This window comes from Erpetoichthys calabaricus, chromosome 1, assembly GCF_900747795.2.
Source record: "Erpetoichthys calabaricus chromosome 1, fErpCal1.3, whole genome shotgun sequence".
Classification (NCBI taxonomy): domain Eukaryota; kingdom Metazoa; phylum Chordata; class Cladistia; order Polypteriformes; family Polypteridae; genus Erpetoichthys; species Erpetoichthys calabaricus.
In genome coordinates, this window is record NC_041394.2 from 82,127,109 (window position 1) to 82,138,900 (window position 11,792).

Here is an 11,792-nt window from a genome sequence, read left to right on the forward strand (position 1 = left end):
CTTATTATACTATAGGTTTGTTCTGTCATTATTGTGATGTGTACAAAGTAGTTGCACATGCTAATCAACAAAATGTACATTGACACTCTCTGGCACCATGATTAGTGAGTATAAAGTACAGCTAAATCGTTTTGTATTTTTCACAGATGGATAGTGAAATTATTTTTGTATAGGGCTCTACGCCAAGTGTCGGCTCACAGGCAAAAATACAATTACAAATTACAAAATGCAAACACATAAATATACAGATTAGTTTAAACACATAGTAAGCACAACAACTTCAAAGTAATTAACACAAAAAGTTTCTAATAATATATGTCCATTAATATTATTGTAATTTAGACTTTAGATAGCAAGATATTATTAGGGAATGAGTGAGGATAATGCATTGTTTGCTGGTTTATTCCAAAAAGGACAACAATCTATAACCATAGCCAAAATTTCAGGTAACATGTACTACACTATACTGTTTTTAGCTTTATTTATGTATTTTAGTACATTATTAGAGTATGGCTTTTACTTGCCCTGGGTAAATCAGGTGAATACTGCTTATAATATAAATACCAGCCTGTACAGTTCACAACGACATACAGTAAAGAATACATTTGAGAGTTAGTAGTCTTTTAGTGGGGCGGCACGGTGGCACAGTGGGTAGCGCTGCTGCCTCGCAGTTGGGAGACCTGGGGACCCGGGTTCGCTTCCCGGGTCCTCCCTGCGTGGAGTTTGCATGTCTGCGTGGGTTTCCTCCCACAGTCCAAAGACATGCAGGTTAGGTGGATTGGCGATTCTAAATTGGCCCTAGTGTGTGCTTGGTGTGTGGGTGTGTTTGTGTGTGTCCTGCGGTGGGTTGGCACCCTGCCCGGGATTGGTTCCTGCCTTGTGCCCTGTGTTGGCTGGGATTGGCTCCAGCAGACCCCCGTGACCCTGTGTTCGGATTCAGCGGGTTGGACAATGGATGGATGGATGGATAGTCTTTTAGTGTTAACTTGGATTTTGCTACCAAGAAAGGTCTCCTAGAGAAGCAGTGATAAAAGATATGTTCTCTGTTCTTGTCTACCCAAAAAATTCAAATGCATCCATGATAAAAAAAATCAGAACACTGCAGCACATTCAAGTAGGTCCTGTACTAATGAACCTTTTCAGTGTTCTTTCTCATTCCTCTTGCTGTGTTTGTTCTGCTTCAACGCAGTCCACAACTACACATCAACAGAGGGTGTTCCCTTGACAGAAGCTTCTTTCTGAAAATGAGCTTACCTAGGTCACCGAGGCTTAATGCCTGAGTTCAGCTTCTATATGGATTTGAAGATGACACCGTCAAAAAATAGACATGCAGAATGGAAGATTGGATTTGTTTTATGAAATCTTCAGACGTTGGTGATTGATTTTTGAGAACAAAAACAGCAAGCCTTGTCATTGATGGGAAGTAAGCTTTTAACTTTCATAGAAAACACCACAGGAAAAATGGTTAAACAAAGGAAGAAAATCAGACTCCATCACCATCTTATCACAATCTTTTCTTCAATAGTCAACTGCCTGAAACAGTAAAAGCAACAAATTATTGATATATTAAATTCAATGCTTGTCTCACATCCATCTCTGAGATCCCCACACCTGATAAAGATTTGTGAAATGCACAGTCCTAACATGTTGATTTAGGACGTCTGACAGTGTACCAGAATTTCACAAAAGTGTTGCCTATTGATTACATTAAAACATTTACAGGTGCCTGGCAAGTTCCTTCAAGGGTCAAGTATTTCTGTGCCAACTAAGCACCATTCCATCTTCTTCTCCACAGACAGATGCTGAAGTCTCATTTTCAGCTCACCTGTTTTCTCCTCTCTGCTGCTCTGCAAGTGCCTGCCTTTGCTTCAGCACACAGAACAATTTTCTGTTCTTGGACAGCTTGTGGTCCATCTGGAATTCAGAAAGCAGCAGGAAGACCATTGCTGCATTCCAAACTGTAACTTAACCCACAGGGCAAAAGTATGACTCAGTGAATCTGAATTATTTTGTTTTAATCTTATATTACTTTCTCTTTAAATTTAAAACACAATTAAACCAACATTTGTTTAATCAAAAAAGTAATGAATAGATGCAATACTGAACATTAAATTTTCCACTGTAAGTGTGTGTTTGCAGTTTGAGTCAAAATTAGAAAAGCATAATTAACCGAAAACATGTATAAAAATAAAACAAAGCCTGGTTTCTGATAGCTAAGAGTCAAGTCTGTCATTTAGCCTACACTAACAACTATTTCTCAAAGTGATAGTTACTATAAAGTGCTTTTCATTACACAGCTATGAAAAATGCAGCAATAAGTAGTCAACATTAGCACAGAAAATAAAGTGCTGTATTAACCAAAGCTATTAAAATGAAAGTGTCATGTGAAATGAAGTAATAGGGACTGTTCTATAGCCAAGTGTAAGCTTATTTCGTAAAGATCATTTTTAAAAACAAATGTAGCAGCCAGAAAATTTGAATGAGGATCACATAACAATAAATTAGTGATAATAAGAATCACAGTAAGAGTATAAAAATCCTTATAACCCAATGTGCAGTACTATACTGTACAATTGCATGCTTTGTTGAAAATTATTCTTTTTCCCATTGTCCTGCCTGAAATAGGGTAACAATTACCAGTTTAAATGTAGCCAATATACAGTCTCTGCAGTTTCAGGTGACTGAAAAAGTTATCCAAAAATCAATTTTATTAAAACATATTTTACAGACTTAGGAGCTTTTCAAATAGTTTATGTAATAAGGTATTTCTGAGCAATGGCGCTTTTTGAACATGAACTCATTTGCTCAGTCCAATGAATTTTAACAATTTACTCTAACAATGCCTTATTCAAGTAACTTTTTGTTGGGCAATTAAATATGCAGGTATTTATTTAGCTGACAATTCATTAAAATAAGTATTTTACAAAGCATAAATTCTCTAAGAATGTATTTACTGTACATATTTGTTCTCAGTTTGGAAAAGAGAATAATTATTCAGGGTTATGCAGTCAGTGGTAGGGAATGAACCAGTAACCTTGAGGTGGCGTTTAAGATGTCTTTCCATACTTTAAGCAAAGTTGCCAGGATAGACTTTGGTTTTTTGGCTATTTAGAAAGAATTTTTAAAAAATGATAACCAAATAGATAACCAAATGAAAGAAACATAATTCGGGATTAATTAGCCAAGAAAGTGAAAGTATTGTTCTAAGACAGTTTTGCGCTGCTTATTTTTTAAGTTTACCATGCATCTCACTCCACTGCTGATAAATAAAACTTGCAGCAAGTTTGCATCGAAGTTTTCATTACCTTTGGACTATTAGTTAAAAAAGCTTAAGACTGAGGTGTTCTGTGCTCAAAAAACTTTTGGTGTACTCTCCTGTCTTATGAATCAGTTTGCCATCTTGTCAGCAAAAATTTGCCTTTTCCATTATAGAAAGGCTATTGCCTCGTTGAAAATGTTCAAAACCAAGTCCTAACTCAACTGACTGAATCTTGCTCATTGAGTAAGCCAGCCTTTGTTTATTGATCATATATAGAAATAATAATAATACTACAGGAAAGAATTTTCTCAGCCCTCCAGGAATGTAGTCCTGTGCCTGAAGGAATAATACAGTGTATACTTTCAGTAGTAGTAACAATAATACAAATAAGAAGAAGCAGAACAATGCATTATATAGATTTTTTTAAGTGCTTAGGTTGCTTATGAGAAAGGCAAAGACATGGTCAGTAAAGGGAGAGACAAGATTTAAGTGTTTTTGGTCAGGGTTAGAAAAAAAAACATTTGTAGCTGATAATACAAAACTATGAGCTGATTCACAGGAAATTTATAACATCTTATAGAAAAATCAAGCACAGAGCTGCATGAGCATATTGCTGAAAACCCAAAAATGGGAGTTAAAAGTTATAAGTCACTAAGCAACCAAGCGTATCGAAGTTTATAAATATGACAATTACAGTATGTATCCATAATTCAAGTTGAAATGATAGTAGGTGCTTCATTCAGAAAATCCTGTACATTTTCTGACTGTAGATATCACATAAAAACATGAATAACATCACATATCACATAAAAACATGAATATGAGAATCTCTTGGATTTTTTTTTTTCCAGATGTACATGCTACATTAGCGGCCTGAACCCAGGAAAGAAATAAACAATTTAATTTCCATTATTTTGTTATGCAAGATAGCAGAGATTAATTACTTTTCTTTACTAGTCTTCAAACTGAAATGCAATGATATTCATAATGGTTATATAAAATGGATAATGAACAGTTTAAACCAAGATTGTTTTTTTTCGGTTCAGTATCATTTAAATGATATATTAGACTTATTGCTATGTATATGACAGGCACTCAGGCGAATAAAATATTATAAATAAAGAGATGAAAGAAAATAATTTCAGATAGCACAGAGCATCCTACAGTTAGAGCAGCTTTCATTATTATATCCTCATTTATTAAAAATCACTTCTTTTGATTATCCATACTTTGAGTAAGACAACAACTAAACTTCAGAGACATGCAGTCCCACTGCCTGTGCAGTGGTTTGGGAAATGATGGACCTTATCACATGCAGTATATTCTCCAAAAAATAGGATTTGTTATAGTAATCAAGCTCCATAAGGCTGCTTTTAAGAATTATTACTTCCTTTGGCTCAGGAGTGTTATTTTTTGATAAGCATGTAAAACAAACTGATGAAATTAACTCAAGGTTCATTTTCATTTATCAGAATACATTTAAAGAAAAGTATCTTCTTTACAATAAATTCTGAGTAGCTTGTATAATTATGAAAATAACAACAAATATATACAGCTTTTTAATTAATGTAAAATTATAATGAGGTACATTCAAACAATTCTTTCTTGTCTTATTTTCTATCACCAGCTTTTCTATATTAACAACCTCTTCCATATAAAGAAATACACTGCAATTGTGTCTCTCTAGAAAGTTTGTCATACTCACTTCAAGTTTTGTAAACTTCTTTCTCATGTCTGAAAATAACACCACTTTATACAGTATCATGACCAGAACAATTCAATTAATATGTACTGTCATCCACTAAAATTAACATGTTTTTGAAGCAACTGCTTTCCACTGCCTTCTTTTTATGATGCCATCTTTAAAATAAGATTGGTTGTCAGAGCTATCAAGGTTAACATTTTAACTAAATGGGTTAAAAAACCCAGGAAAAATCAGTAAATAAATACATTTTCCCAGCATTAAAAAAATTAATTGAGATACTAAATAATGGCTTGAGGATTTCAGCTAGGAAACACACTGCTTTATCTGCAGAAGTAATTAAAATACATTAAGCTGTGTAGGTTATATATTGTTGAGGAGATTTTGAGGGCAAATCTATGCTACAATTCATATAGTATACAGAGTAACAAAAATGTCATAAAACCCTTATTTTTTTAATTATAAAAAAGTCAGTTTTCCTTGACTCATATTCATGTATATATATATATATATATATATATATATATATATATATTTGTACTATAACAAAGGTAGCTCTTTTGACAACACCTAACAAAATTACAAAGGAAAGTTAGACAATATTGGACTATACATCTTTTAAATGTTTAAATTTCAGTAAACTAAAATTAAATAAGTTTAAAAAACAGCAAATAAATGCAGAAAGAAAACTATATAAAAAAAACTATTTCTGCCTGGTTATGCTTTAAAGAATACAGGAAGCTGAAGCTTCTTACATGCTGTCAGAAGCTTCAGCTGTGAATTAAGTGCAGATCGCCTCCTGAAACACTTTTTCATTTTTACTATTTCATACTATGTGACTACTAATTGTGCTGAAATTAAATAATCCCATACAAGATTTTGTGATATGCTTAGACGCAGGTTGTACCATCTAACAGGTTCTTGTGAAATCTGAGTCACTATGGAAAAGCAGTATCTGACAAAAAATATAACAAAAATGGCACATTATCAGCAAGTAAGCTCTAGTAAAAAAGCAATACTATAAACCATACCAACCAGGTGCTGTAGAAAATCTTTTATATATAAATTAAATTCTATATTCTGTAAACTGTAACTTCATTGCACACAACAGACCCATTCAGGAAATACAACAAAGATTTATTTGAGTTATCTGATTTTTGGCAGTTTTGTACATACCTACAGATATAATCATTGTCAGAAATTATTTCTTCTGCAGTGCTAAATGATAGTAAAAATAATGTTTTAGTTTGCTACTGGAAGGGCACTTTCAAATTAATTTCTTTGCAACAGAAAAAAGTAAAATGAAGCAGTATTAATTTCTTTGACAAATGTAAATTAATTTCACTTAATGCATGGATTTCTTGTAGAGTAATGTTGTAGCAGGCCTCATAAAAACATACATGGTTCTAATAAAAATGTATTGGACTATGCTGCAACATGCTCTTTTTTTTCGTGCCAAAAGAAACAAGTACCATACCCCCTGCATTCTCTAAGCTGTCACATTAATACCCTGTGGAACGTTGTCTTTTGTGTAAGTGTCGGAGGAAATATAAGATTGTTCATTTATTTCTTAGTTAGAAAACAAAGGATGACTTCAATATTTTTGGAACAGTGGTAAAGCACAGAAGGGGGAGAGAGAGAGAGAGAGAGAGAGAGAGAGAGAGAGAGAGAGAGAGAGCAAGAGCGAGAGAGAGAGAGAGAGAGAGGCTATTTTTAAATTTAAAGTAGTTTTCATGGACTGGTTTTCTCTATTTTTAAAAAGTGAAAACAGCAATACACTTCTTAGAGTAGATTCCCAGGAGCTGAAAGAAACAGGTGCATAAAAATAGGCATACCTAACATTAGTACACACAATCACATACACACACACGTGCAAGCTTCAGTTTTTCATTTTCACAGAAATCAGCCAAATTGCATTCCCAAAACAGGACACTGCAAGCAAACCAACCACAAAGGAAGCAGATGAGTCTGGAAGAGGTGAAGCGAGCTAGAGCAATGATTTCTGGATGACTGCAACTCCAATCATGTCTGTGCAAAAGGTTCACCTCATTATTTCCCTAGAGAGAGGTTTTATTAAGATCTTGAAGAAATAATCAGCGTAGGGCGATAACTATCCATCAGTTAAAAATGATGGAGATCTTTGAGGAACACAAAAAGACAACCAGATGTAATTTATACTATTGGATAAAGATGTCATAATGACAGCATTAAGGTATAAATTAACTTCCACCAGAATTCTGCTTTATGAACATAACTGATGGAAATTGTAGTAAAACTAAACAAGTTATATGAAAATCTAAGAGAACAGGATAATGTGAGCATGAAATCATAAAATAATAGAGGTCTTTTGAATTATTAAATTATAAAGCCATGTAATTACAAGCAAGCAAAATCTGACAAAATAGGGATGTATTCTTTTAGAAATCATTTTAGCTGACGCAACAGTGACAATGAGTGCTATAGTAGATGATAAGTGCCAACACTTTATACTCAATGAATAAGAAAAGTACTCATACCAGAAAGCATGCCATTACCAATATGAATGAAATAGAGTTGATCAAGTAAAAAGACACAAACTAGGGAAACAAATCTTGCACCACAAATCTTGAAAACTAGATCATCAAACTGTTGAAAGCTCATAATGTTCTGATTTAGAAATTATCAATGACAATAAGACTTGTCAGAAAAGAAACCAGCAGACCAAAAAGTAGTTAATAAAGATAATCTGACAAAAAATGTTTTCTAGAGAAAAAAGAATAAGACTTTTCCACTAAACCAAATGCTAAAATCCACTAAAAAGACTACCTATTGAATTAGCTGAGCCACACACACACACACACACCAAATCACTCAGGAGGAGATTTCCTCCATAGTTTTAGAATACTTTCAGATTTTGGAGCTATAGCAACTGCATGTCTTATGGTTACCGCTGCCAAATCAAATTTGAAATTATTGTTCCTGGAGAACTTAGTATACAGTACTGCAAAAAGAGTCTTATATTCAAATGGGTGTTCTTATCTTTTGTTGGCTACTAAATACAGGATGTATAAGTAAAATATGAAAATAACCAGCTTCACCGAATGTCCTTTTGCACATTCCTGAACAGAGGTGAAGTAAGAGAAAAGCAGTATATTGGTGAACAATGGTGAAAAGATTGGTTAAGAAACGTTTCAGTAAATAAACCAAATAAACAACACAGCTGAAAAAATAAAGTGCAAAAAAGGAACTGGCATACATGACTGGTGATGTATAGAGATAGGTAAAGAGTTTCTTTGGCTTCAGATCACATTTTGTTACTGTAAGGTATAGAAACCTTAATTGTGATCTCCTTATATTGCCAGTTGTTAATGAACTCTGGATGATTAAGCATGTTTACCATGTAATAAAATAACTGTTAAAGTTAACTTACAGTTTCTTCATTCTGCCTATTGAGAGAAACAATACAACAGACTCGAACCAATTTGTGAAGCCTCTATATAAAAGCTCTTTTGAGGAAATGCTGTTTCAAAATAAACTTTTAAGAATTACTTTAAAACTATAAAAATTAATGTAACACAGGTGATCTTTCTGTGTAGTAGTATAACGAGAAAGGCATCACTAGTGACAGAACAATGAATCAGAACTTAATACAATTTTATTTTTGTTGTGAACACTTGCCTGCAAAGAGGACAGCTAGGCAGATAATTGTAATGAATTTATAACATCTTAAATTTTTGTTTTCCTTTCTTATCCAGTATCATGTGGAAATTTATCAATTGAACATTTATGAATAAATATGGATAGATAAATTATCTCCAGGTGTGTCCTTTGTTCACAGAAAAGGTTTTTGCATAAAAATACATTCAATTTAACTAATACTCTACTATAAAAGAGAGCCAGGGTAGCAAACAAAGGAAGATAATTTACAAATGAGAAATAATCAATGAAGCCTGGTTGGTTACTTAGTAGTTTACTAATCGAAGTACTCTATCTCATGCATCATTGCTCCCCAAAAACACTGCGAGGCAATTACTTCACAAAGGTATAATACATTTTTCTTTTTAAAATTTAAAAAGTAAGGATGAACCAGGAGTACAAAACATGTAACCACAATAATAATAATAATAAAAAAATAAACACAAGAAAATCCATTCCAGCACACAGAAAGTGCGACTACAGAAAACAAATGTAACTTATGTAAATGTAAGGCATCTGCTATAATTGAGCTTGAAAATGTTAACAAGATAGTACTGTTAAGCGCTGCAATTTCTATTCCAAAACAGCTGCCAAGGCAAATTTAACAAGACGACAGCCCTTCAACCCTAGATCTGTGAAAAACCTCAGGATGATTGCCTGCATATAACATTTACTGAAAATCAGTTCTATCTGCAATCTACTGTGTCAGCACAGTGTGAAATTAAAGAAAAAAATACTAGCTTTGAATAGTGTTGGTTAATTGACAGTAAAAATCGTTACATCTTCTATTGCTTTATTACACGCATTGTAAATAAAAATAGTAAAAATAATCACGAAAAATGAGCAAAACATAGTATTGAGGAAGGAAGAGACAGTGGTCGAAGAAAGCAAGAGTCACTTCCCACTATGAAGAGAAGGCTGCAGGTTTGACATGTCGAGTGGCAAAGAAAGACACTGTTAACACTACAAAATAAGAAGAGGCAGCATGCCTGGGCCAGGAGCCACACACAGTTTCAATGTACTCTGAAATTAAAGCATAGAGCAAATTAACAATTGGAGATATGGATAATGCAAAGCCATTAAGCTGTGGATGAAACTGTTGAATTGTGAGGTACAAGCTATTGATTATCAGAAATATGTCTTGTGATTCTGTCAGTCTCCTCCAGTTTCAAAGTTCCTTTTGATGATGCAGGAAACTCATAGGTACCTACATTTTTAAAAGTTATAATAGTTTGTCTGCCTAATTGCCTTTTTCTCACCATTATGTTATCAATATACAGTGAAACACTCTCTAAATACTGCTTAAGAGGGTGTAGTAATTAGCAACACAGTTTGTTTCAACACTTCTTTTATAAAGACGGGATTGGTAAGTAATTAACAAAAGCAAGGACACCTGTAGGAACTGCTTTTATCAATTTTCAAAGCTAATTTCCATTGCTACAGAAAAACTGTAAGTTGCTAACCCATTACATGTTCACTGAAAAAGGCCTTTTGGTATAACTATGAAAATTACATCATTTTTAGTTTTTGTTAACCTGTACATTTTTTAAACTCTTGATATTTGCAGTTTACCATTGTACCATTTCAGATAATTCACGGGATTTTAATTGCATAAATTTCAATAAACCAGGAAAAATGGAGGTGTTCTAAAACTTTTGAGTAGTAATATATGTATGTATATACATTTAGGTCTTGCTTAACATACAGTAATTATATATAACTACTATGATATTAAAATGAATAATATTTATATTATTACAAGATGCTGGTCACTTTAAAAGATGAGTATTTGTTGTGATAGACTTAGCATGTGATTCACTGAGAAAGTCCTATTACTTTACTTATATATCAAGAGGAACAGTACCAATTATACTGACTTAGAACTAAGAGGAAAGAAAGGCAACAGCAAAGTGAAAATGTGCTTATATAATGGATCCTAGCTAAATAAAGTAGCCACTACACAAAGCACTATACACTATAAAGTAAACGACATGCTAGTTTCTAAGTCATGAGCTGGGAGTTTTTATAAGAAGAATGTGACAGTCCCTATGGTAAAATTTTGTGGATTTTCTGTAGTTGGTTATACAAATATTTGGTAACAACAACATTACAAGGATGATCTTCAGGATTCAAGTAAACACCAGAATTTATGTCTACCCAGAAATCAAAAGGTAACAATAGAAGTTATTAAGGATCCAGACCCAGGCATGGCATAGAAAAGAAAAGATGAGTAATAAAACAAAACTATGTTATTACTCAATAACTTTAGAAACTTAATATTAATATTGACCTGAGATATAAAAAGACTTAAAATGATTGAACACAGTAATGTAGCTATAAAAGGTGACTGATTGCTGATGCTCACTGAGAGTGTAAAACTGTCAGTCAGTCATTTTCCAACATGCTATATCCTAACACAGGGTCACGGGGGTCTGCTGGAGCCAATCCCAGCCAACACAGGGCAGGAACAAACCCTGGGCAGGGCGCCAGCCCACCACAGGGTGCGCACACACACACACACCCACCCACACACCAAGCACACACTAGAGACAATTTAGGATCGCCAATGCACCTAACCTGCATGTCTTTGGACTGTGGGAGGAAACTGGACCACCCAGAGGAAACCCCTGCTGAGACGGGGAGAACATGCAAACTCTACACAGGGAGGACCCAGGAAGCGAACCTAGGTCTCCTTACTGTGAGGCAGCAGCGTTACCACTGCGCCATCGTGCCGCCCCAGTATAAAACTGTCTTAGCAAAATAATAGTAAAATAATCACAGAATTAAGAATTATAACAATTTTGCATTCAAATCTCATTAAGAACCACAAAACAATTTTGGTCATTTTTTTTTTGCCCAATGACATACATGTTATAAAATTCATTGCAACATTGCAATTCATCAACTTTAAAAAACAGGAAACCCATGTTGCACAAACAAATCAATGCATTTGATGATGTATGGTTTCAAGTGAACTGCTGCAAAGGCACATTCAGTGAACTATCAAGAAACAGAGATGTCGGATATGGTTGGAATCATCCTTCACCACATTTTACATAAAAAGACACACAGTGAGTCCAGAAACCTCTTCTTTAACAGTTTTTGCTGCACACTGTTTGAAAGAGTAGTTTTGCATTCGTTACTAGAATCTGACAC

The 11,792-nt window shown here is 33.9% G+C and overlaps 2 protein-coding genes across 3 annotated transcripts in view; one reads left to right on the plus strand and one right to left on the minus strand.

The window, feature by feature from the left end:
* mrpl11 (mitochondrial ribosomal protein L11) overlaps positions 1-11,792 on the minus strand; it is a 389,263-nt gene that overhangs the window by 298,983 nt on the left and 78,488 nt on the right. The window lies entirely within an intron of this gene.
* tmem265 (transmembrane protein 265) overlaps positions 1-11,792 on the plus strand; it is a 56,355-nt gene that overhangs the window by 41,444 nt on the left and 3,119 nt on the right. The window lies entirely within an intron of this gene.